The sequence below is a fragment of the Myxocyprinus asiaticus genome, chromosome 44 (genome assembly GCF_019703515.2).
Source record: "Myxocyprinus asiaticus isolate MX2 ecotype Aquarium Trade chromosome 44, UBuf_Myxa_2, whole genome shotgun sequence".
NCBI lineage: Eukaryota > Metazoa > Chordata > Actinopteri > Cypriniformes > Catostomidae > Myxocyprinus > Myxocyprinus asiaticus.
The window spans coordinates 16,933,762-16,960,822 of NC_059387.1; the positions used below are offsets into that span (position 1 = coordinate 16,933,762).

A 27,061-nucleotide genomic window follows, 5' to 3' on the forward strand; every position below is an offset into this window, starting at 1 on the left:
TCACCGTGGTTTTTGTTCATTTGAATGGACAGTGATTTATATTGATCGATTTCGTTGATATGCGTGTATGTCTGTTATAAGTGTTTTAAGCCGAAGTGTTGCTTCGTAGTGTTTTAACCTGTTATAGGCCATTATACCATATGATTGTATTTCTAAACTCTTAATAGTGCACTTTCTTTCGGGAGGTCTCATTGCGAAAACAACCCAGTGCTGTTTCACAATTGCTGTCAAGCGCGTGCCAGTCTGAAAGGAACGCGAGAGTGAACAGCAGAATAGTGCACAAGTCTCACTGTTTGCAGATTTCGCTTTGAGAGAAGTTGCATTCGGTGTTAACCTTTGATCAGCACCGGCTACAACTGTACGTCCATTCTGAATCTCATACTTTCGTTTCTGGCTCACGTTCAGATGGAAGTATTGTTTACAGGAAATAAATCTGTCGCCGTCTGGATTTTGATCGGATACTTGACACACTTGGGCTTAATTGCTGCTGAGTAATCACGGTAAGCTCTGGCTTTCTGCCTGACCATCTAGTCTTTGAACATGGAAACGACTGGCCATTTGAGCCTTTGTGTTATATGTGAGGAAAGTAAAAATATGTGAGAACTTAACTCAGTGTTGTTTTGTATAGGCTATTGGTGACAGGTGATGATACAATTGTGAGACCAACATAGACTACTTTACAGCTGCATGTTATTGAGGATGCTCACCATAATATTTCGCAGTCGAAGTGGTGCCAATTCACTTTAAATGTCTGTGCTTGATGGTTAGAGACGTGGAATCACTGTTATTTGTGACTTGACGGCGACTTTATAAGGTCGTCCATTTTTCTGATAAACTACTCCCAAATCACAGTTTTCTGCTGGGATCAGTGTTTGGAACGCAACGATGCTTGTATGGGGAATGAAATGAAGAAATTTGATTTTATACTGCAGTGACACAACAACTCTTATTACTTGAAAACCATCCAAGGTAGGTATGCTATCAATTAGGCCAAATCGGATAAAATAACCTAAAAAACTTTAGCTAACAACTGAATTTTGGTTTTTGGTTTTTTGTATAATATCCCCATTAGTTATTTACCAGCCAGGACATTTCATGATCTCACAAACAATTTGTTACCACCCTGATTTGATTTGTGAATATTCAAAAAAACAAAAAAAGGGCACACTGTACAACATCAAACCAAAAGAAAATGTATATTCAGCCAAAAATGAAAATTCTCATCATTTACTCACCCTCATGCCAACCCAGACATGTATGACTTTCTTCTGCAGAACACAAATGAAGATTTTTATAAGAATATTTCAGCTCTGTTGGTCCATACAATGCAAGTAAATGGTGACCAGAACTCTGAAGCTCCAAAAAGCACATAAAGGCAGTATAAAAGTAATCCATACAACTCCAGTGGTTTAATCCATATCTTCTGATGCGACATGATAGGTGTGAGTGAGAAACAGATCAATATTTAAGTCCTTTTACTATAAATCTCCACTTTAACTTTCACATTCTTTTGTTTATGGCGATTCACATTCTTCGAGCATATATCCACCTGCTGGTCAAAGGTGGAGATTTACAGAAAGAAAATAAAGACTTAAACATTGATCTGTTTCTCACTCACACCTATCATATTTCTTTTGAAGATGTGGATTAAATCACTGGAGTCATATGGATTACTTTTATGCTGCCTTTATGTGCTTTTTGGAGCTTCAAAGCTCTGGCCAACGTTCACTTGCATTGAATGGACCAGCAGAGCTGAAATATTCTTCTAAAAATCTTCATTTGTGTTCTGCAAAAGAAAGTCATACAGATCTTGGATGGAATGCGGGTGAGTAAATGTTTTTGAATTTTCATTTTTGGGTGAACTACTTTAAATAACCTAGTTCATATTGCATTACCAGGCACACTGATTTCCATCTTTCTGGTCTGTGATGAGGCAGAAATAAAAATCAACATGACACATTTTTGTTATTTATTTATTTTTGTGTGTGTGTTTAAGTCTCAAGGACGCCTCATTTTGACTTGACTATAACTGGAATCTTTTCTGTCACTTGTGCCTTGACTTGAGACAATTTTTAATGCAAAAATAATATATATATAAAAAAATCATGATTTGGATTATTATGGCTTGATAAATTACTGATCATGTGCACAATAATTTGACTTCAATTTTCAATTTACTAAAGGCAAATAATGTTTTGATATTTAGCCACCAATCAAAGCACTTTTATTTTCTTTACCTAATGGGTTCAGATAAGGCTATTTTGGTAGCTCATCACTGTTTTGTCTGGTGGAAAAAAAAGTTCATATTTTCTTATTATAACTACATGTATATTATGTTTTATAGCCGGGTTTAAAGCACGTACATAACATAAGGGATGTGAGGGTGTCTCGGAAGCTCTTTCATACAAGAATCATGTAATGTGATTTTAATAAATCTGTTTTGATACTGATAATAGAGTACAGATTGCTTTGGGTTTAGAATAACAACACAATCTTGTAACCTGACCACTCTGGCACACTTTTGCTCCCACACCACCACTGGTGTGTAAAATCCCTTTTCAACATTGCTTTGACTTCCTTCTTTATTATTAAGAAACATCTACGCGCAGTTTAGAAAACAAAAAGACCCACGCTCATCGTCATCGCTTGAAGGGGCAAAAAAAAAAAAAAAAAATGCAGTCTAACTGGTGAGCTTATCCTTATGTTTGCTGTATCATCATTTTGCCCGGTTGCTCACTGCAAGGTTGCTATGCAGGCTAGAGTAAACGAGTAGATACTGGTGCTCGTAGTATGTGGGGGAGGTTTTGCTGGCGAGATAAACAAGCAGCCAGCCATCGTTAGGCATAAGGCAGCAGGAACATGGCGGCGGCAGTTAACTATAATGCTGTTTCACCAACCCGAAGGTCAGAGCTGGACGTAACGTACAGGATTTAGGAGGACAGAAAACACTGTAAGTACGACATCGTTACTAATGTTCTACGTTTGCCGGTATGGGGTGGCTTTGTAACGCGATTTTTACACACTCGGTGCAGGACCCAGTCACTGTTCCGTGGCGGCGGTATCCTACGTTAGCTTGCTAAACCAGCTACACTCGCTGTTTCAGCCCGGCCACTTTACAGAGTTACAGAGTTGTGTTCTACCGCTTGTTATTGCTTAGGCAGGTCGCTACGAGCGACCTCGAAGCAGAAGCATGATTGTTAGTGTTTAATGATTTGAAATCGACTCGCTGATTTACCCGATTCCCCCGCGTTGATTGCATTTGAACGATTAAGTTTATCCAGCTCCCCCGTGGAACACTAGCAGTTCGGGGGGCTGTTTAACTCGCTACAGTGTGACGCGGGAATGGAATTGTATTGTTGTGTTACATTGCAGCGAGACGTTAAAAGCAACAATGTATCATTCGCGGGCGCGTTCTATTAAAAGCACACGCGCGTTGTTATGTGACAGTCGTTTCGTTTCGGCGAAGGCTGAGAGTAGTGAGTCAGCTCTTTGCTGAACTACTTTTAAGGTGCAGACAGCGAAGTTACCGAACACGGTTCGGTTTTCGGGAGCTCGCCTTTACAAAGACAGGAAAGTTGGGGCGCCAGTGGTTGGGAATGCTGCTAATTAGCATTTACATTGTGTTTTGCCTCAACTCCGTTCTTTTCCACGAGCGTTTTGGACGAGAAGCTTTACTTTGGTCGACCGCCATGACGATGTTTTACGGTTTATGACGTCACTCCGCTTGGCAGTTCATTGGATGCGTCTCGGTCATGTTTTGATGCACCTCAACACTTACGTCGTAACTCATCCTTTTAACACGAGGGATACCTCGGCTTTCCTTCAGTCTTGAATATGCAGTTGTTTATTTGTAGTGCAAAAAATGTCTAAGAATGCACAGCATGGATTTGTTTAATTCACACCAAGTTTGCTTTGCTCTTTGGATGGCTTCTTAGAAATTATCTGCTTGGACGCACAAACTTGGAGTCTGTACACTGACAGTCTGTGTTGTGCCTAATTACGACTGCCTGGCTGGAGCCTACCCCCCTTCGCGTGCACGACTGCATCAGTGCTGCTTAGAGCTGCTGTAGTGCGACTCATCCTGTTGGACCAGTAGTTCAGTTTCATGCTAGCTTCGTCACCCACCTCTTACATCACGCTGACACATTCCACAGTAGGGCTTGTGTAGTGCGCAAGTGCTCACACAGTCGAAAAATAAGAGTAATATGGACAATACTTTGATTACTTACATTTGCAAACAAAGCCAACTATTATATTAGAGCTCTAGATTTAGTGTTTCATAGAGAAAATTGTTAGTGAAAGACTAATGAAGTAGGTCAACAGCATGACGTTGCTTTAAAAAAAAAAGGCCTCAAATGGAAAACATTGCAAATGTGTTTTATTTTACCTCGCTGTCAATCACAGAACCATTCCAGCCACAGATTTCTGTCATAAAGCATTAATGTAATTTCTTTGTAGTACAAGCTCCCTTGACATTCTGTAGTAGTAGCCTTGTTACTTAAAGGGATAGTTCACCCAAAAAAAGAAAACTCATCATTTACTCACCCTCATGCTAGATGTGTGAGTTTCTTTCTTCTGCAGAGCACAAATGTAAGAAAAAAAATATTTCAGCTCTGTAAGTGCTCACAATGCAAGGGAATGGGTACCAACATTTTGAAGCTAAAAAAAAAAAAAGCACATAAAGGCAGCATAAATGTATTCCATAAGATGCCAGTGGTTAAATATATATCTTCAGAAGCAATATGATAGGTGTGGGTGAGAAAGAGATCAATATTTAAGTCCTTTTTACTATAAATTCTCCTTTGTGCCCAGCAGGTGGCGATATGCCACGAAAAATGTGAATCGCCAAAAGCAAAAGAAGAATGTGAAAGTAAAAGTGGAGATTTGTAGGGGGAAAAAGGACCTAAATATTGATCTGTTTCTCACCCACGCTTGTCATATCGCTTCAGAAGGCATGGATTTAACCACTGGTGTCTTGGGGATTACTTTTATGCTGACTTCATGTGCCTTTGGAGATTAACATTTTGGTACCCATTCACTTGCATTGTATGAACCTACAGAGCTGAGATATTCTTCTAAAAATCTTCATTTGTGTTCTACAGAAGAAAGTCATACACATCTAGGATGGCATGAGGGTGAGTAAATGATGAGAATTTTCATTTTGGGGTGAACTATTCTTTTAAGAATTGTGATTGCTATACTGTCAAAACTCCTATGATGTGGTTAGATATATTCCCATAGACCTTATTCACGCTAGCATCATCTTTGATTTTTAATGGGAATGACGAGGCTGTGAGGGATAGACTGACAGTATTTTCAATGGCATGAACGGAAAAAAAAGCTGTATAAAGCTCCTAGATCACATCTGATTTTCCACAACTCATGTTGTCTGGAGTTCTTTGGATACTGAATGTTCTTGGACAGATGTTTTATAAATGTTTTGTCTGCGTAACAATCCAAAAACACTAAAGTGCAGTACAGCCCATTGAAGAGACTGTTTGTCTATCCCTCACAGCCTCATTGTCATTCCCATTAAAAATTAAAAATGGCGCTAGCGTGAATAAAGTCTATATACACAAACGGTGGTGTGTGGGTGTGCCTACCCACTGACAAGACTCGGACTTGCATGCGTGCATGCTGATGATGTCTATGGATAGGTCTGTGTGGCTTAGCGGCATTCAGGCATGGCAATCTAAATATGGAAAATCCACCAGTGGATGCCGTGGTCACATGACCTCCCGGCTGCCTGCGGTGGGGTGGAAAGCAGAGTGCTAGTTGACATTCACCCAGCCAGCAGTCTAGAAACATGATTTCATCCAGGATCAGCTGACCTTCGACTCCCTCTATTGATTGAGGTATTCCATCATAGTGATTCACTCTCTAATTGTTGAACTTTGATCTTCCCGCAGACAGGCAGCAAAATGTGCGTTTGCCGTAGTCGGTGGGTTTCAGCTGGGTAGCCTGGCTGCCACGCATATTCAACAGAAGGTTGAAAGGAAGAGAAATTTGTCACAAGGCTGTTTGATTTTCACGCCACAGTGACAAGATGCGGTCTGTCAGTCGGAGGGATGATCATATGAGCCACTATCAAATCAAATCAGTGTCAGATGGGATCAGATTGACATACAAGGGAAACAAAAGCATGGGTCGAAATCACTGAAATATGTGACAAGGCCCTGAACTGAAACCAAACTAGTAATATGATGTGTTTATCAGTCACTTTAACAACATGTTAAAGGAATAGTTCAAGCAAAAATGAAAATTCTGTCATCATTTACTCACTCATGTTGTTCCATAACAGAATGACTTATTCTTTGGCTGAATTTTTAGCCTCAAGCCCCCAGCACACTCATGGAGAGGTTCTTTTTCGCTCTTCACTCAGAGCAAAAAAGAAGTTTGAAACAACTGAGCAACGCATAGCCTACTGTTTGCAAACATTCAGACACCAGCCACACCACAGGGGGATGTGTTTAGAGGTACATTTAAATATGAGGACACTTGAGACTACATGTTAAACATCAACTAATATGACATTCATATGTTTTATCAATGACTTCATGCCTCATGAGTAAAATTCACACAAGATCTGTAAAAGATGCATTTTTTTAACCACTCGATGATGATTTAAGTAATATGTATGCAGCAGAAAGTGCGTAATTCATCTTGTTTGATGAAGTTAATGCGTTAACACACTATATGTGGGCATAATATGTGCTGGTTACACTCTGTTATTGTAATTAATAATGACACTGATACTACTCCAAAGATGGGTGTATTAAAGAGTGTTAATGGGCAGAAGACACACAAAAGTATGATGAGATGCATATCTTTGGGCAGATGTGTGTATAGCTTTCGGCTGCAAACGCACATGAGTGAAGTAACATATAAAACAAAAGAGTGAATGGGCACTTAAGACTATTTGAGTAGATTTGACTTCTTTTGTAGACTAATTAAAGCCCTATTTGGACGACAATTATTTTACATGGGGATGTGAGGTAATTCCAGCATTTACAAGGGGTAGTCAGTGATTTTATTGACGTCCGAATCCAAAATGTCTGTGTTTTTCTCCCACCTCCCGTGAGAAAAGTCCCGGCCAAATTACCTACTGTTTTTTGACAAACACCAAGGTCGTGTGGTAATTTAATTACCGTCCGAATCCACATCTCTGAGTTTATAATCCAAAAGCCGTTTTGGAAATCCTTTTTGACCACTGCTAAGTACCGTACGTTTGCGCTGTGCGTGGTAACAGCTCTGGCGGTAATGGACAGTTGTGAAAGATGGAGGATTGTGTAACAGACATTTTTGAAAGCACAATAACAAAATTATGTCGCCGCTCCACCACAGTGAGTGGGATCTTTTAAGTAGAAGGGAAAGAAAAATGAGAGCCAGATCATGTAAACTTTTGAAATGGTCTATTATTATGGCAGCAATGTAATAAAATTGCAGCATATCACATTTCAATGTAGAAACGTTTACTAAATACATTTATACGTCATGGACATGGAGTAGTCCCAGAAAAGTTGCCTGGTTAATGTCAATCTTATTTAAAATGTTTCATTTCCACCTCCATTTTTTTAAACACTGACAGATAATTCCAATTGATGTCCATCATTTTGATAGATAAAACATAAGAAAATCATTTTTACCATAGCTCCTCAAATTTCATTTCAAGTATCTTTACTGTCCTTTATGTGTGGCTTCTATATCTCCTTGCATGCGCTTAGGAGAGAGCACGCAAGCGGCGCAACAGGTGATGTGGGTGACGAAATACGCGCACCCCCATTGACAGATTTATTTGGCTGTGTTGATAAACAGTCTTGTCCCTACAGTTTCTTGATTAATTTAATTTCTCTTCGCAAGAATTTTGGCTCGTTCCATATGTGAAAATGTACATTGTAAATGTCCGCAGCGCTTTGCAGCGTGGTTCCCTCATGCTTTAAAAATTGTATTTTCACTTTAGTGTAATTCCAAACATATTTAAAATACAGAGGACACAGTTTGTGGATTGATGAATTTTCCATATAACAAGCGCAACTGCAATCATGTGATCGACAAAAAGTCATGCTCGTCCCCTGTGATTTAATTGTCATCCGAATGCATGAGTTTTATCACAGAGGAGCCATGAAAATGTACTTTTACAGACATCACCTGGAAAAACAATTGCCATCCGAATAGGGCTTAATTAAACAAAAAAATCATGTGACGTTCTTGGAAAATGTCTCTATGCAAACAATCCAACAGAAGTTTTACCAATTTGTACCAGCTCGCTAATTACTCTGCATGCTGGTGTGTTCACGTTGACTGATCTTAACTGACTTAATAGGAATAAGTTGTCTAGTGAGCTCCAAGCCACACCTACCGTTGACATTGACCAATGGTAGTAAAAAGGTCTTTTGCAGCTGGTTAGAAGTTTTCCTGAAAGTTCGCCCTGCCGAGCTGTTACGAATCACCGAAAAACAAACTCAAAAACTCCTTCGTTTTAGCCAGAATTTGTTCTAAATGACGTCACACCCGTTCGTTCTTCGATTTCGTAGGAAGTGTGCAGGGCCTTCAATCACCATTCACTTTCATTGTATGGTGACTGAGGCTGACAGTTTCGTGTTCCACAGAAGAACGGAAGTCATATGTGTTTGGAACCACACGAGGGTAAGTGGATGATGACAATTTGTATTTTTGGGTGAACTGTCCCTTTAAGTGTATTTTTCACGGTAGCTCTGTCTATGCAATTTACTATAACTGAGGATAGCTGTAACCAAATTAAGCTGAATTAAAGCCTAATTAGAGGAAAGCTGGAATATGATGAACTTGTCTGGCTTGATTAGGTTAGACCGGGGCTGAATGCGAACATCTCTACCTTCCATTCAGTTCTGTGTGAGCTGGGCCTTTTTTCAGTTGTGTCTCAAATTACACTGGGAGCAAAGGCCAGGGAGGAAACCAGGTCTGCTTAAATGACATTGCTGCCCACATTCAACTGTAATGTGCTGTTCTAAGAAACTGTGCTCATAAAGCTTTAGCTAGAGTTTGTTTGAAAATGTGAAGTTAGAACTAATGAGCAGTGACTACTGAAAGATGACATAAGTTGGAAAATGGCTCTGTATTATGATTGTTCAGCCTTCTCTGACACTTATTAATACCAGGCGCTCTTTTTGATCATGCATACATTTTTTGGTTGCCTGAAAGGCACAGAAGCACTAGATGCATAACAATTAAAACAATACTTATATCAGTAATTTTTTCTCCTGAAATGATACTGAATGTGTTAAGTTTAGGAGTATGTTGCCAGGGCAACAGCGGGTAGATGGGCCTGAAGCCTCACAGTGACGGATGAGCTGAGTTATAATGGCTGGGTTCATTCCACACACCGCTTCCACTCATAGACATACTGTCCTTGCACAGCGTCTGACCCAGGATTGCTACACACATCTCTCTCCACTCCCCACTTCTACCTAATGAGCCTGCTTTGTGTGTGTGTGTGTGCATGTGACTCCATGACAGCCCTCGGACCATTCAAAATGTGCTGCCTTTCTCGTTTGCATTGGTTTCATCCAGAGATCATAAAGGTGAAGTGTGTAATTTATCTTAAAATACTTTCTCCAGTTCCAGCTTGATATGCAGATAAAACTGTTCACTGGTCAAAATGTAATTTATTTTGCAATTTTTTTTTATGTATTTTCGCCACAAGAGGCACAGAAATTACACGCTTCACCTTTAAAATATTTTAAAACATCTACATGAATAATGATCATGTAAGGGTCTTTTTTTTTATTTTAAGGATCCTTTTTTTTTTTTTTTTTTTTTTTTTTTTTTTTTGCCCCTTTAATAATTATTGTCAAGATGTGACAGGAAATTATCGAGATCAAGAAATGTAGTAAGCTGCACTCAAGCCCGCATGAGCACCACAGCTTCAACATTTTGGAGCAGAGATGTTCACGAGTCTCATCTGAAATCCAAGTCAAGTCTGAAGTCTTTAAGCTGGAGTCCGAATCAAGTCTTGAGTGTTTTGTCACGAGGTCGAGTCTCAAGTCACTGAACGTTACATCTTTTATGTTTTGTTTTTTTAAGTACTCAAAAATTTTAAATTTATGATCTTTGAAAAATCTGGGATACTAATAGGATTCTACCTGAACTTGTAAAAAAAAAATATTTTTTTATTTTATTTTATGATTTCACAGACTTATTGCAACTTATTCAGTACTGGTTTTTTGTAATGGATGTGCAGCAGTTTTTCTCAAGGTCAGTTCAACAAGGCTCAGAATGCACACACAAGCAATGCAATATGACATATGCAATCCTATGTAATGCAATATCATTAGGTACAGTTTTGACAAAAAACTTCCCAGCTGTTTTACGTCCACGAAAAAACTGTACACGTGCTAAAAACTAGGTCTGGTAGCACCATCATGACAGCCGCCCCACCGCACGGTGCCAGTGCGATTATTGTGCACTTCAAATTCCAATCACACATTAATGCCCAAATAAGACAATTTTAAGCGAAGCACCACAGACCTCAACCAGAGCAGCTGCTGTCCGGAAGAGCGCTCTGATGCGTGCGCCATCAGCAGAGGACCCCGCCAAACTCCAGCAAAAATATAAACGAACAAAGTAACTTTGATAGTGAAAGCAAAGTGCTCTGGTTTCACTTTAAACGATTGTGTAATGGTAATGTGACTGGTCATAGCGGGTTCAGAATTTACATACAAGTTTTTAAAACAAATTTTTTAACCACTCCACAGATTTCATATTAGCAAACTATAGTTTTGGCAAGTCGTTTAGGACGTTTACTTTGTGCATGACACAAGTAATTTTTCCAGCAATTGTTTACAGACAGATTGTTTCACTTTTAACTAACTATGTCACAATTCCAGTGGGTCAGAAGTTTACATACACCAAGTTAACTGTGCCTTTAAGCAAATTGGAAAAATTCCAGAAAATGATGTCAAGCCTTTAGACAGTTAGCTTCTGATAGGCTAATTGGAGTCAATTGGAGGTGTACCTATGGATGTATTTTAAGGCCTACCTTCAAACTCAGTGCCTCTTTACTTGAAAATCAAAAGAAATCAGCCAAGACCTCAGGAAAAAATTGTGGACCTCCACAAGTCTGGTTCATCCTTGGGAGCAATTTCCAAATGCCTGAAGGTATCACATTCATCTGTACAAACAATAGTGCACAAGTATAAACAACATGGGACCACACAGCCATCATACCACTCAGGAAGGAGACACATTCTGTCTGATAGAGATGAATGTAATTTGGTGCAAAAAGTGCAAATACTGTATATCCCAGAACAACAGCAAAGGACCTTGGAGACACTGGAGGAAACAGGTAGACAAGTATCTATATCCACCGTAAAACAAGTCCTATATCGATTCTCAGCAAGGTCACTGCTCCAAAACCACCATACAAAAGCCAGACTACAGTTAGCAAGTGCACATGGGGACAAAGATCCTATTTTTTTGGAGAAATGTCCTCTGCTCTAATGAAAAACAAATTGAACTGTTTGGCCATAATTACCATTGTTATATTTGGAGGGAAAAATGGTGAGGCTTGCAAGCTGAAGAAAACCATTCCAACCGTGAAGCATGGGGGTGGCAACATCATGTTGTGGGGGTGCTTTGCTGCAGGAGGGACTGGTGCACTTCACAAAATAGATGGCATCATGAGGAAGGAATATTTTGTGGATATATTGAAGCAACATCTCAAGATATCAGCCAGGAAGTTAAATCTCTGTCGCAAATGGGTCTTCCAAATGGACAATGACCCCAAGCATACCTCAAGTTGTGGCAAAATTGCTAAAGGGCAACAAAGTCAAGGTATTGGAGTGGCCATCACAAAGCCCTGACCTCAGTCTGATAGAAAATTTGTGGGCAGAACTAAAAAAGTGTGTGCAAGCAAGGAGGCCTTCAAACCTGACTCAGTTACACCAGTTCTGTTTGGAGGAATGGGCCAAAATTCCAGCAACTTATTGTGAGATGCTTGTGGAAGTCTACCCAAAATGTTTGACCCAAGTTAAACTATTTAAAGGCATGAATGTAAACTTCTGACCCACTGGGAATGTGATGAAAGAAATAAAAGCTGAAATAAACCATTCGCTCTACTATTATATTGACATTTCACATTCTTAAAATAAAGTAGTGATCCTAACTGGCCTAAGACAGGGAATGTTTTCTATGATTAAATGTCAGGAAGTATGAAAAACTGAGTTTAAATGTATTTGGCTAAGGTGTATGTAAACTTCTGACTTCAATTGTAGAGTTAATGATACACAGTGACAGAGGAGATGCACGCTTACTCTATTTCTGTGGAGTGATAAAATGATGAAACTAAATCTCAAAGGTTTTGATTAATGAAGAATAAGGGCTCGTAGATTTAAACCGAGTGTTAAAATAAGTGAAAAAATTAGGACAGGAAATGTTTAGTGTTGCATAATCTAATATAATATAAAATAATAGCAATATATATATATGTATGTATGTGTGTGTGTATAAATTGACCAAAACTCAAGTTGACCAAAATGTACCAAAAATACATATTTTAAATATTTAGAAATATTTTGATATTTAAAACATTATTTTTCATGCTATTCATACGTTTTTTTTTTAAAGCCTTAAAAGGAAATCATATATCGCTTTTTTATTATTTGAGTTATATATTTAAAGTTAAATATGGAATAAATTATGGTTAATGAAGCACACATGCACCTTAAGAAATGTGACAATTTATATGGCAACTAATCATGAAAGCCATGAAAGAGACTATTAATCATCATAATCACAATTATTTGTTTGACAATTAATCATCAGCCAAATTTCTGAATTGTGACAGCCCTACTTGTTGCTCAAAGCACCGAAGTCCAACAAAGATAAATGAGCAACATGTGAGTAAAAGATCACTGTGATACAATATATAAAAGTTTTAAATCGTAACATTATCATGTCGTGACCCAGATATCTATATAATACCGCATTGCCACCCTCTAGAATCAAGAATGGTTATATGGATTTAACACGGCAAAAAAAGATGTGCTTGACAAGTTTTAATAAGTTTTGTTTGACTTATTTTTTGTATAAAATTTACCAAAAAATCTTAAGGCAAGTTACATTTGCTTGAGAAGAAACACTGCATAGGATATGTAGACTTGTTTTCTGCATCTTCTATTTCCGTATTTATTTCTAATCTATATGCATTTAATTCAGTTAAATTGAGGATACATTCTCTGAAAACAAGCCAAAATATATTATGCAGCAAAGTAAATTTAGCTCATTAAGATAATTTTTAGATCTTTTTATTGGAAAACAAGATTTTTTTTTATTTTTTATTTTTTTGGGGAGTTAACGATCTCAAAATATATTAGCCAGTTTATACAAATTCAGTACAAGTAGTAATCTTTGTACCCCTTCTGTGGCCGTTCAACTCTTTCTTCAGTGAATTGTGACCCAATCAGATTCTGTTTACTTAGGATTTAATTACAATTTAAGGTGCAGAGAATGGTCCTTTGCAATGGAAACATCGATTGAACATGTGAAGGCTACCCAAATGTTTCCCCAGTTCGAAGCACTTTGTAGACTGGCATTACTGAGATTTTGACTCTACAATCTTTGTGGTGGAATGCAGCATGGTTCTCCACATTTTCACTATGGTTCCTTTACTCCTGGTTATGTTCTGTTGCACACACCAAATCAAACCCAGCAGAAAAATCCACGCTTCTTTACCAGCACTCTAACTGAAGAGGAACCCAAGGTCCCTGTGTTGTCTGTGTGCGTGACTGCAGCTATGTGGAGGATGGTGTGCTTTTCAGCACTGTCTAGAGGACTCTGCACTTGGAGCCCCAGCGTGTGCCTGGCAGCAGACCGAGAGTGTAATCCTTGGCATTAAGTGTGGCCTGGCACCAGTTCAGAAAGCCACAGTTAGAGTGGTAGGGGGGCCCTACTCTAAGAAATGCCAAGTCGAAGGAAGGAAACAATGATCACAGGGCAGGTTAACCCAGGGTGGCCACAAGCTTGAGCTTGAGGTTAACGCTGCCAAGAGGCGCGGTGCGGCTTCACTTTCACTTCATAAAAGAGATGCATGCTAGGATTTTAATGCTGGCTTTCCTGTCCACATAGTAATGCTGGGTCAAGCAGTGGCCAACTGCACATACTGTGCTCACGTGTCTGTTTAAAAAGACCACAGATACCCCTTTAAGTTTTCTTCCCGTTTATTCTCTATGAGTCCCCCAAGTGAACTAGGAAGTTTACAGACCATGTTACATGTGCTGCTCTTTGAAATGTCATCAAACGTAATATGCTTCAGCAGAGACATTTTAAGAGAATTGAGTATACATATGAATGGTAGAGATTGTAACACTAAATATGGTACCTATACCTTTTTGATAGTCAACACGTTTGTTTATTCAAAAAGGCGCATGTGCATTTGAAGTGAAAAGTATACTAATGTTTTGACGCAAACGCTTAGCATCTGCATACAGTCCAATGCTCACCTTTCAAAGTAAACATCTTTTGACTGTGAGCACATACACAGGCGGATGGCGCATGCACGCTATGACTGCTATGAGACACTGGACTATTTCTCTTCAGGAGTTTAGACCCATTAAGATGTTTTTATAGTCCTTTAGACTCTAGTTATACAGTACAAATGCAGGTATCTCCAGACCTCGTCACACATGCGTTCTTGACGTGCACATCCACTGTTGATGTTTCCACCTTCATCTCCTGATGTTAAGCGGCGATTACATCTTCTAGCGCTTCTTCATGACAGCAATGGTGAATGTTGCAATCTTGTGGACTCACTTATTAGTGCAAATAATACTAGCCGCATGTGCATACTGCACATTCATAGTATGCCCAGTTCAGACTATGCTCGAGCACGCATCCTGTACGCAGACACCTAGTGCTCACGTCTGACCGAAGTATACTTTAGGTTTTAGTTGGACCAGCCTAAAAAATTTGTTGTGTGATTTAAACTGAAGACGCACAATTTTTGATGCCAATGTTGTGAGACATTATTGGTCATTTGAAATATGTTATTTTACTCTAATATTAACCAATCATTTTGAAAATCTGACCATTTCAAGTAGATTGGAGCTGTACTTGCATGTAGGGCTGCAACTAACGATTAATTTGATAATCGATTAATCTTCTATTATTTCTTTGGATAAAAGCAATTTTATTTTATTAAAATATAATTGAAAAAAAAATCTAAAATGATAAAGGTCGTACAGTTTGGTTCAATTTACATTACTGAATTCACAATTCTATACTCTCACAAAACTTTGAACAAAGCCTGAATCATGAAAAGTTAAGTTTTAATTTATTATTATTATTTTTACTTTTTGGAAAATGCACAAGAGTTCCTTTACTTGTAAGACTTAACAAAAAGTACGGTTCATTAAAGAGTAAAATGATCCATCAGGGATGGAATGGGACTAAAAATCAGCCCAGCGGAGGGCAATGGTGACACCAGAATAGAAATATTAATAATTCTGCCCAGCTGATAAAATACAAAATTACTGAATGTTTGATACATGTGCTTGTACACCGTCCCTGATTACATTAATTCTAATTATTTTAAATTAATATTGTAGGTTTAAATAGTATTGTCACTGATTACATGTTTCTAAACTATTCTTTTCAAAACTATATGTATGTTTATCCAGTAAAATAATTTTTATCATGGTATAAATTTACTGGTGAAATCGGTGTGATATGCATGAGAACTGCGCTATTGATTACATTGAAACTGAAGTCGAGGTATGATGTTGCATGAGTTTAATCAAAATATTGGCGCTCCCTTTCTTCATTACGCACGGTTTGATTGACGCAGATGTGCGCACTCCCTTGCTCAATGCTCAGTGAGGTTTAACGGTGACTCGCATGTGATAAAAACAAATAGTTTTGCGAAGTACACACCTGGTTTTGAATGGATAACATGTACACATTAGAAAATAGCAGTAAAATGTAAGTGATGCGCTGGAGAGAAACAACTCTCTTTTTTTTTCTTTTCTTTTTTTTTCTCCCAATTTGGAATGCCCAATTCCCAATGTGCTTTTAAGTCCTTGTGGTTGCATAGCGATTCGCCTCAATCCGGGTGGCGGAGGACGAATCCCAGTTGCCTCCGCGTCTGAGACCGTCAACCCGTGCATCTTATCAATTGGCTTGTTGAGCGCATTGCCACAGAGACGTAGCGTGTGTGGAGGCTTCACACCATCCACCGTGGCATCCACGCTCAACTCACCAGATTATAGCGAGCACGAGGAGGTTACCCCATGTGACTCTACCCTCCCTAGCAACCAGGCCAATTTGGTTGCTTAGGAGACCTGGCTAGAGTCACTTAGCATGCCCTGGGATTCGAACTAGCGAACTCCAGGGGTGGTAGCCTGCTTCTTTTACCACTGAGCTACCCAGGCTAATCATTCTGTCAACCCACCTGACGCAGCAAGCGCTCCACATTAAACTGTATGCTTATTATGATCATCTTTGAAGTGTTTATAAAGTGCTCTCATGTGCTGGACAACTTGGGTTGTGTTTTTCAAATGAGTTTCATCATGCAACACATTTTCACTGGGCTGTAAAGTGACGTCACTGATGGAGTTTCTCCGTGCTCCCTGCACACATCCAACTAATCGATAATGAAATTCGTTGTCGATGATTTCCATTATCGATTTTATCAATTTGTTGTTGCAGCCCTACTTGCATGACTAGGAAATAGCTTCATGGAGGTGTTACGAACATGCTGCCGAGTGACCCGACTTGCCATAAAGGGACTTTGGTGTCAGTTTGCTTTGATGTTTATTTTTAAAATTGAAGGTAGATTTTGATTTTGATTTTGAATCTGCGTAAAAATTACTTTTGTTTTGGATGCATCACTTCAAAGACCTGTCTGTTGAAGGATGAGAACTCTAATGCAGTCATCGAATGCTGACGTATAATTCGATAAACGCTTGCCATTCGTTTGGTTCCAACGCTAAGCCACCAGTGATGAAAGAACTGTTTTAACTCTGGAATATACATGCCCTCAGGTTGGATGTAGCACAGTGTTTTTCTGTGTTGAAATAAGGTTCTAGCAGAATCTCCAGATGGTATAGGCCTCATTCTCCTGCAGAGCCTCTCTTGCTGTAAATTGACTGGTCTACTAACTGGGCCACAGATCTAATTGCTCTTTCATGCAGTGCAAATTCAGAGGGGAAAAGACTTCTGCGGAAGCCAGACTACAGCATGCAGAAACTAACATGGTGGCAGAGATAGAGCCTCCGCTTGCAAAACAAAAATGCAGCTCAAGCAGAAGAACGCATCTTTACAAAAAAAGAGACAAAATGCATCGCTTGCAAAAGACCTTACATGGCTGACCACACGGTCCAAAAATTGCAAGCGAATGACCGTGCAAAATGACTAGCAAAAGACACGTCATCGACAGCAAAACGAAGACAAAAAAAAAATAAAAAAACTGTGCTTGTTCATTGCAGTGTTAGCAATTGATATCCAATTCAGGGCAATTGAATTGTGCTCTTTTATTTCCTGCTCTTTGCACATTTTACATTTATCACCCCTTGAATTCATAGCCTGCAGTAAACTACAGATAGGTTTTATGTTTAAACCAATACCTTTTAAGCTTTTATTAGTAAACGCCCTTAACTATATCAATTGCTCCTTCAAATTAGTGTATCAGAAGCAATAAAGTTATCCATAATTCTCTCTTCGAGCAAGACCGTACTGGCATTGGGCAGACTTGGCAGCTGCTATCATTGGAAGCTGCTAAGCAGCTTGAATCACTTGCCAGCCAGCTCATCTGTCATCAAAATACATTGGATTGGCTGTCATTTGCCTGTTAGAAAACATGCGCACACCTTTGTGCCTTGATTCTATTTCCGGAACGGAATACGAACAAAGATATAGAGAAAAGTCCTTAATCTGATTGACTATAGGGCTGCAACTAATGATTATTTTGATAATCGATTAATCTAACGATTATTAGAACGATTATTGGATTATTGCAACGATTAATCATTAGCTCTTAACGGATAATTCAGCTTGTGCCCGACTTAAAAGGTTGTATTAAAATTGCTTACTAACAATAAAGAGGACAAAATCATCTTTTAAAAATATCTCTAAATGACATTCACTGAATTAAAGGGGAAAAAAAATTATTAGTTGAATTCAGTAAAGAAATTCACTGTAAAAATCCAATTGTTATGAAGTATTTTTGTCTTGTTTCCCATTTAAAATTGTCTAAAAATCCTTAAAACAAGATACATTTACTTTAGAAGCAACATATAAGATATTTAGACTTGCTTTAAGAGAATGTATCTTAAATATAAGTGTATTTTGTATATAAGTGTATTTTTTCACTTGGTTATACTTCTGCGAGTGCAGTAAAGACAAAATATACTTATATTCAAGATCTATTCTCTAAAAGCAAGTCTAAACATCTTATATGCTGCTGCTCAGGTGAATGCATCTTTTTTTTTTTAAAGGATTTTTAGATATTTTAAAATATTTTTATTTTTAATACACTGGCGGCCAAAAGTTTGGAATAATGTACAGATTTTGCTCTTATGGAAAGAAATTGGTACTTTTATTCACCAAAGTGGCATTCAACTGATCACAATGTATAGTCAGGACATAAATAACGTGAAAAATTACTATTATAATTTGAAAAATAAAATCTACTTAAACTACTTCAAAGTGTTCTCATCAAAAAATCCTCCACATGCAGCAATGACAGCTTTACAGATCCTTGGCATTCCAGCTGTCAGTTTGTCCAGATACTTCAGGTGACATTTCACCCCACGCTTCCTGTAGCACTTGCCATATGATGTGGCTGTCTTGTCAGGCACTTCTCATGCACCTTACAGTCTAGCTGATCCCACAAAAGCTCCATGTAGTTAAAATCCATAACACTCTTTTCCAATTATCTGTTGTCCAATGTCTGTGTTTCTTTGCCCACTCTAACCTTTTCTTTTTGTTTTTCTGTTTCAAAAGTGGCTTTCTCTTTGCAATTCTTCCCATAAGGCCTGCACCCCTGAGTCTTCTCTTTACTGTTGTACGTGAAACTGGTGTTGAGCGGGTAGAATTCAATGAAGCTGTCAGCTGAGGACATGTAAGGTGTCTATTTATTCAAAATAGAAACTCTGATGTACTTATCCTCTTGTTTAATTGTACATCCGGCCTTACACATCTCTTTCTGTCCTTGTTAGAGCCAGTTGTCCTTTGTCTTTGAAAACTGTGGTGTACACCTTTGTATGAAATCTTCAGTTTTTTGGCAATTTCAAGCATTGTATAGCCTTCGTTCCTCAAAACAATGATTGACTGATGAGTTTCTAGAGAAAGCTGTTCCTTTTTTTGCCATTTTTGACCTAATATTGACTTCAAGACATGCCAGTTTATTGCACACTGTGGCAACTTAAAAACAAACACAAAGACAATGTTAAGCTTCATTTTACAAACCAAATAACTTTCAACTGTGTTTGATATAATGGCAAGTGATTTTCTAGTACCAAATTATCAATTTAGCATGATTACTCAAGGATAAGGTGTTGGAGTGATGGCTTCTGGAAATGGGGCTTGTCTAGATTTGCTCAAAAATGACTTTTTTCAAATAGTGATGTGCTGTTTTTTGCATCTTTAATGTTTTGAGTATACTTTGAGATCAGTTGAATGCCACTTTGGTGAATAAAAGTACCAATTTCTTTCCATAAGAGCAAAATCTGTACATTATTACAAACATTTGGCTGCCAGTATATATATTACATTCTCAAATATTTTTTTTTCTTCTGCAGTATATCTGCTAAAATAAATGTGCGTTGTTTTATAGGAGTTTTAGATATTTATATTGGAAAACAAAACAAAACAAATCGAAAACGTATTTTGTTTCTGTGTATAATGGGGTGAAGACTACCCTCTCTCACCTTTCTGTTCACTTCAGTCCATCTTTAACTCACAAAAAAACAAATTCTCTTATTAATGAAGCTGCATATTGCCAATTTTCTTCACGATAAGAAATGCACAGTGATGCATATATTATGATTCAATAAGTCGCGAGCCATCACGTTATAATCTAGCTGCATTAAGCATGCGTGCTTGAGGGATGAGCGTCCCCGTGACAAAGTGTGCATCAGCCGGGTACAGTTTCAATCTTTCCCCCTTAGATCGGGACACTTTGTGCAACTCATAGAAGAGGTGCTGACCACACAGAGAAATGGCAGTTTCATATTTGTAGTTATTTACATGATCTGCTTCCATATTATTTGAACTTTAAAGCTATAATGCATTAAATATAACTGCATTTAAGATGTAGTGGCGGGATGTTTCCTTTAAAGAGCTCCGGCTCCGCTTATGCCACAACGAGAGTGCTTCTGTATTTACTTATTAGGTATTTTTGTATAATTCCATCATACTTTGCGATCTACATCACCTGAAGCTGTGAAAGTTTAGAGTGCATCTGGACTGTGAGCTGTGTTTTCTTCCTCTCCTCAGTCAGGCGCGAACTGCAGTGTTGCTCTCGCGTGTCATCATTAGAGTTTAATGTGATCTCATGTTACGTTAAATGAGATAGAACGACTATTCGACAACGAAAATTTGTCGTCAATTTTTTGTTGTTGACATTGTCGATAACGTCGACTAACCATTTCAGCCCTAATTGACTGTTTTCTTTCTTAAAGGGATTTTTTAAATTTTTTTTAGACCATTCACAAAGCCAATGGTTTTCAAAACATTATGATGTTAAACTATCAAGTTGATGAGATTATGTTAGACATTTTTAGGTCCAGGTCGTCTGTTAGCTAAAGAAGTTATTATCTCTTAGACTAGATATAAATTGCTGGACATAGGTTGAAGAAAGTGACTAAGTCTCTCCAATAAGTCTGTGTCTTGTATGTTACAGATATCTGTGGCTTTGGCTCCTGGAATTGTGGGTTGTCAAAGCAAATCCTCTGATATATTCCTGAGGAGACAATTACACACACACACACACACACTCACTTACGGTGCAGACAGTAAAGAGAGTGATACATAATCTTTGCATCTTAAACAGTTAGTGATTAGGATTGCAGAGATATAAAGTTCACTGAGCATGTTAAAGGGTGTTTTTAGCTGAAACCAAAATCAACCCTATTTTAGTGACTTTAATGACCATATCTGGTCTTAATATGCATAATTCATGGGTGCACAATATTCCAAAGAAAATTGTTTGTCAGAATTTATGAAAATGTAATAACCCTGAAATGACTTTACTTTTAAGGAAATGTCACCAGTCCATCTTACTTTTCAACCCCTCGCCTCCAACTACTTGGCAAATAGAGGCACAATCCAATCAGTTCCCGAATGAACTTTCTTCACTCGGAAATTCTAAGAATTCAGAATTATAATAGTGTTTCCCCTAAGATTTTTTTCAGCAGCGGTGCTGTTGTGCACCCATCCACAAGTACGCAAAACCGCAACCGTATTAACGTGTGTTGGTGGAGGAATTGCTTAAAACAGGGGTGTCAAGCTCAATTTCAGCCTGGGCCACATCATGGTTTATTTGTGCTCTCAATGGGCCGGTTGAAAATCTGGCATCAGCACCTGTTTTGGTAGCACCCATGCAATTACAAATAATATTACATGTTATGTGCATTAAAATGTACATTTGACAGGAAAGCATTAATTTTGAGGGTGGGATTCATATGAAAATTATGATATTAACAACAGTAACATCTGTGGAAAAAAAATAACACCTAAGTTTATATGGCTAAAGTGAAATATTTTGACAGTGTCACTAAGTTCTCCTTTACAGATTCCTTTCATTAGGCTCCTATATACTGATTAATCTACAGTCATCTTGGAATTTCTGAAGGCAAACTAAACCACTCACATTTTCTTACAATCAGAGAGCATTACAAGAGAACACATTTTATACAGATGGAAAACTGATACCTTGGTCCATAATAATTATGAAAATGTACCATAGTTCCTCCATAGTATCCATAGTTTTAACAATGGTATTTGTAATAAGTCCATGGTAACCATGTAAAACCATGCATGGCTCCTATGGTTTCTATATAAAGAACTATGGCATTTTTGTAATGAAAACAGCAGTCTAAATACATTTAGAAATATTTTCTTCCACAACTACCATAGTTAATACAGTATAGTTAGTGTTACTGCAGTAAATCCATTCAAATGTTTGTAGCCTGAGTGTTGTGATCTGAGAATTAAAAAAATTATGTTTTCTCCTGTTTGTCAATGTCGTTTTGAATGTTGGGGCTGGTTATTGCAAAAGACAACTCTGTGCCGCATTCAAATGGGTTTCAAAATAGTCTGTGTGGTTGAGAACAGTCCGCGAATTACCGCACCTGCTCTGCTCACGCTGCTCTATTTATTGAGCCGTGTTGATAAATGGTCCATGTAGTGCTGTTTCATTCTGATTTTGAAGCAAGCAAAATGCACTCCAAAACATACAGATGACCAGGGAAGGCTCATTAATATTCAAAAGGAAAGCACTAACTGGTTGGTCAGTGAAACGTTGCGATCCCCTGCCATCCAACTTTTCAGAAATGAGCTCACGGGCCACATGAAATGAAGAACGTTTGACAAGTGTGTTATGCAGTGACGTCACTGTGAGTATGTGCATGTATTTGTGTGTGTGTGTGCTCTTTCGCAGTGTACAAAGCACACAGCTGACTGGCGCTGACAAGCATTATGTTGCTTCAAGAATAGTAAATGAACCTTGTGAAATCTAAACAGTGGCGCTAGTAAATCAGCGGCGGTGCTGCACCACTGCAAAATGCATATTGGGGAAACACTGTAATAGCTTGCGAACATTGTTTCATGTTGACTTCAAGATGTTTGTCAGAGATTATTTAACTCTAAAACACAATATCTAAAGACCTTTAAAAGACTTAACTACAAACTTCCCATGATGTACCTTCTTGTATTCAGAGGTCTGTAAAACTTATAAGTGCAGTTTTTTGTCCTGTGTTTGCATATATCCTGTACAAATTTCATGTTTAGGTGGGACAAACTTTGAATGGCTCTTCTCTTTAAATAATAAAAAATAGCCAGTAGGCTTTAGTTATGTCACAGCCATGAACCATCATTTGGCAATCAATTATAGTGGGTGATATTCTCAACAGAGTATAACATAGAACAGCCAGCCTTTAAAGTGTCATAATGTTCTTGACAGTCTTTTTGGGGACCCAGTGCTGATGTTTTCTTTTACTCTCAAGCAGAAAACCTCTTTCATTGCAAAACTGTCTTTTGCAACAATGTATGCATAGTCTTTACAGCCCAGTAGTGCCTCCTGTTTATTTTAGTTTCTAAAGTCATCTTACAGTAAATGGCTTGGAGTTACATGACATTATGGTTTATTTTGAAAGCCTTAAGCTTGAGTGGCCAAAGCACTAATTTTGGATAATTGTGGTATTTGACAACCGGAAACTGTAATGCAATATCACAGCCTTGATGTTGACTGGCAGAGCAATGACAGACACTCCCTCCACTACGAGCACTCCGTACACAGAGACAATTTTTCACTGCGGCTTTTGACTTTTCCCTGTCTCGTCCAATTACGTGTCCTTCTGGAGAATCACCAGTATTCCTAATCAGGTAATGCAGGATTTGTAGTTTTCCCTTCCGACATGCTGAGCCTCAATGCAAACGAGCAAGCTTTTTAAAAGGGGTGGAAAAAACATCTCTTCCCTTGTTCACTCATAGAAGACAACACCCGAGCATCACACCCTGTCTCTCCACCCACTTGTCGGGATGTTAAATAAACCAGTATGTTTTACAGTACACACAATTTAGACGTACACGAAGCCTAGAAGGCACATATACAAAAAGGATAAGCGTGGGCTTCCAGCTGGAGAGAAGAAAGAGAATGATAATCACATGTGGAGTTGGAGCTAACACAAAACAGAAGATGAAAATTGATATGTAAGAGTTTTGCACAGGGGTAACAGGAAGAGTGTTTAGCCTGACGCTTGACATACAGATGGGCTTTCATGAGGTCTGTATTGCCTCATATCGTTGGATCAAGAGGATGTGGTACCATGGAAGAATGTTATCAGTGTTATAGAAGTCATAAGATACAAGGAGATCTCAATTGATTATTAAAAGCATTCTGATAGTAGGGACATTTTTAAAATCAATGAGTTGGTTGGTTGCGTGAATGACTAGTCTGCTAATCTGTGTAGGGAAAGTCCTTTTATAGCTCAACTGGCTCTGATTGGACACATTTCTTTGTGGGCTTTTCATTTTTGGGGGTTTTTCGAAGAGATATATCATGATTTTCATCCAAGTTTTATTACAACCCCTTCTGTAAAAAGACGTGAGTTTGGTAAGAATTGTAGGGTTTCTACAGTCATGGAAAACCTGGAAATATCAGAAAATGTTAGAATAGTGATTTTTCAGGTCTAGAAATTTCATGGAAATGAATAAAATCTTATAAAGTCATAGAAAACTCGTAGAAAACATTTTTGATTATCTCCAAAGCAGCCCCAGAGTAGCTTGATACATTTCCCATTAGTAAGAAGATATTTAATTTTGCTTTCTGTTTAACTCTTGAGAGGCTGATGATGGATCAGGGTGCACATGTGTGACTGTGGTTACAAGTATGCAACATACAGACAAGGGGATGGACAGGATTACAACCAGATTATTTAAATGAGGTGTTTGTAGAGTTTTGGTCATGTTTTAGAGAGAGTTGATTACCTCAATGAAATCAACATGCTGTGGAATTTACTGCTTAGTATCGCAATAACATGGAACATTAACACCCAGATTGGTGGTACTTGAGCCTCATGTTTAATCCTAAATTCATTGCTGTAGCCCAACAGATAAAAGTCATTTTCCATGTATAATAAAGCCTGCCATGCTTTACAATGGTTTTACCCCTGGTATCATTCAGAGCACCTTAGCAACCGCATAGCAATATCCTGGCATTGTGGTGGTGAGTTTTGCACAAGCAAACACCACACATTGTTTTTTCTGAAAATCAGAAGTAAAAAGGCATCCAGTGACCTGTATAGCGTGGTTAAATTGTTTGCTTTGTTAGGCCATTAAATCTTGACTCAGTAATACAATCAAGAAGCTGACTGATGAAAATGCCAACATGGAAGGTTATATTTGTATTTGGCCTCTGCATCTGGCCTATTTTGGTCAATTTTGAGTGAGTAAAATAATCTGCACGGCCGATCTAATCTTTAGCCCTTGAGTGATACGATAATATGGCTACTTTCTCCTGACATAAGCCTTAAGTGACAGCCCCGCTGAGATGACTTGCACCTGCTTCAGGCCAGAAGGAAACAGAGAGGATGATGGGGAGAGAACAGGATCTCTTACCATGGACATAGGGTTTAGACAATCCCGATCACATCCAGTTACAGAGCTGCTAAATGAACTTGACTGGAGTACGTGAGTTGTCAAAAGTATGAGTAGTGGAAGAAACCTCTGTGCTCCTTTTTTTTCAATGGCATTATTTTATGAATGTGTTAAAGAGGTCATGTCATACATTTTAGTTTTTTCCCTTGGGACAGCTTGAAATGTTTGTCAAGTTTAAACACAAAACTAGTAGTCCAAGGCACTCAAAGTAGGTTAAATATTTAAAAAGCCTTTGAGTCATGGCTGTTAGGTTAAAAACATTCCACAAACCGATGCTTTGCAGCTTAGAAAGCCTTTATCAGGGTGTCATAAAAGGTTTACAACGTCGTTGCTGTGACGACATAACGCAGAAAACCCTGTAATCTGCTAGAACAGTATTCTGCTACAAAAACGACGATTTAAACAATTTTACAGCTCAAATAAAACGCAGGTTTTAACTAGGGCTGCAACATATGGAGGAAAAATGCAATATGTTGCTGGAAAATGCGATATGCGATACGATGACGTCATCAGAGCGTTCGGAACATCTAAACTAGGGCTGCAACAACTAATCGATAAAATCGATAATTATCGATGATGGAAATCATTGACAATGAATTTCATTATCGATTAGTTGGATATTTTCAGTAAACATGGAGAAGCCCCGTCAGTGATGTCACTTCAAAGCCAAGTGAAAAATGTGTTGCATGATGAAACTCCATTGAAAAACAACAGAGACAAGTTCAAATGGAAAAAACACGACACAAGTTGTCCAACGCACGAGAGCACTTTATAAACAGTTCAGAGAAGATCGTAATAAGCCTACAGTTTAATGTGGAGTGGTTGCTGCATCAGGTGCATTGACAGAGTGCTTGTGCTGTTTGTTTGATGCGCGAGAGTTGTTTCTCTCCAGCACATCATTTACATTTTAATGCTATTTTCTAGAGCCTGACCGATATGGGATTTTGAGACCGATTACCGATATGGTGGCCGATATACTCTACCGGTCAAAAGTTTTGAAACACTTACTCATTCTTTATTATAATTTTTTTAACATTTTAGAATAATAGTAAAGTCATCAAAACTATGGAATAACATAAATGGAGCTATAGGAATTATGTTGTGACTAAACAAAATCCAAAATAAATCAAAACTGTTATATTTTAGCATCTTCAAAGTAGTCACTCTTTGCCTAGAATTTGCAGAAATGAACTCTTGGCATTTTCTCAACCAACTTCTTGAGGTATCACCCTGGGATGCTTTTTAAACAGTATTGAAGGAGTTCCCATCTATGTTGGGCACTTATTGGCTGCTTTTCTTTATTATTTGGTCCAAGTCATCAATTTCAAAAACTTTTTTTTTTTTTTTTAATTAAATTTTAGTTTTATAATTAAATTAATATGGTGGCACAATTATATTTTTGTCTACAAAACTAATTTCAAACATTTAAGCATACGCCTTCAGATCAAAAGATTTTTAAGATCATGCAAAACATTTCAGTCAAGTGTTTCAAAACTTTTGACCGGTAGTGTAGTTAATTTCTTTTGCTGGAATTAAAACAGACCATTTCTATGTGGATTGTGCACCTTTTTTGCACTGATACAACTATTCAAAGGTACTCAGAAGGCTGCTTTCTTAAGCAAATATTTTTATCAAAGTATATTTGACATTATTATTATACGTTGTCAACAAATTCTAGAAATGAACACTGAGAAAATAAAGAATAAATAAA

The 27,061-nt window shown here is 38.1% G+C and overlaps 1 protein-coding gene across 4 annotated transcripts in view; it reads left to right on the forward strand.

The window, feature by feature from the left end:
* The first annotated feature begins 8 nt into the window (after positions 1-8).
* The window catches only part of ncoa2 (nuclear receptor coactivator 2), a 139,129-nt gene continuing 112,076 nt past the window's right edge, over positions 9-27,061 (forward strand). Inside the window, exon 1 of one of the 4 annotated variants that reach the window (XM_051686928.1) lies at positions 9-500. The gene's annotated coding sequence lies outside the window, so the exon portion shown is untranslated. Of the gene's footprint in view, positions 501-2,621; positions 2,951-27,061 lie in introns of those variants that run through there. The other 3 variants (XM_051686929.1, XM_051686927.1, XM_051686930.1) reach the window with 3 other exon arrangements.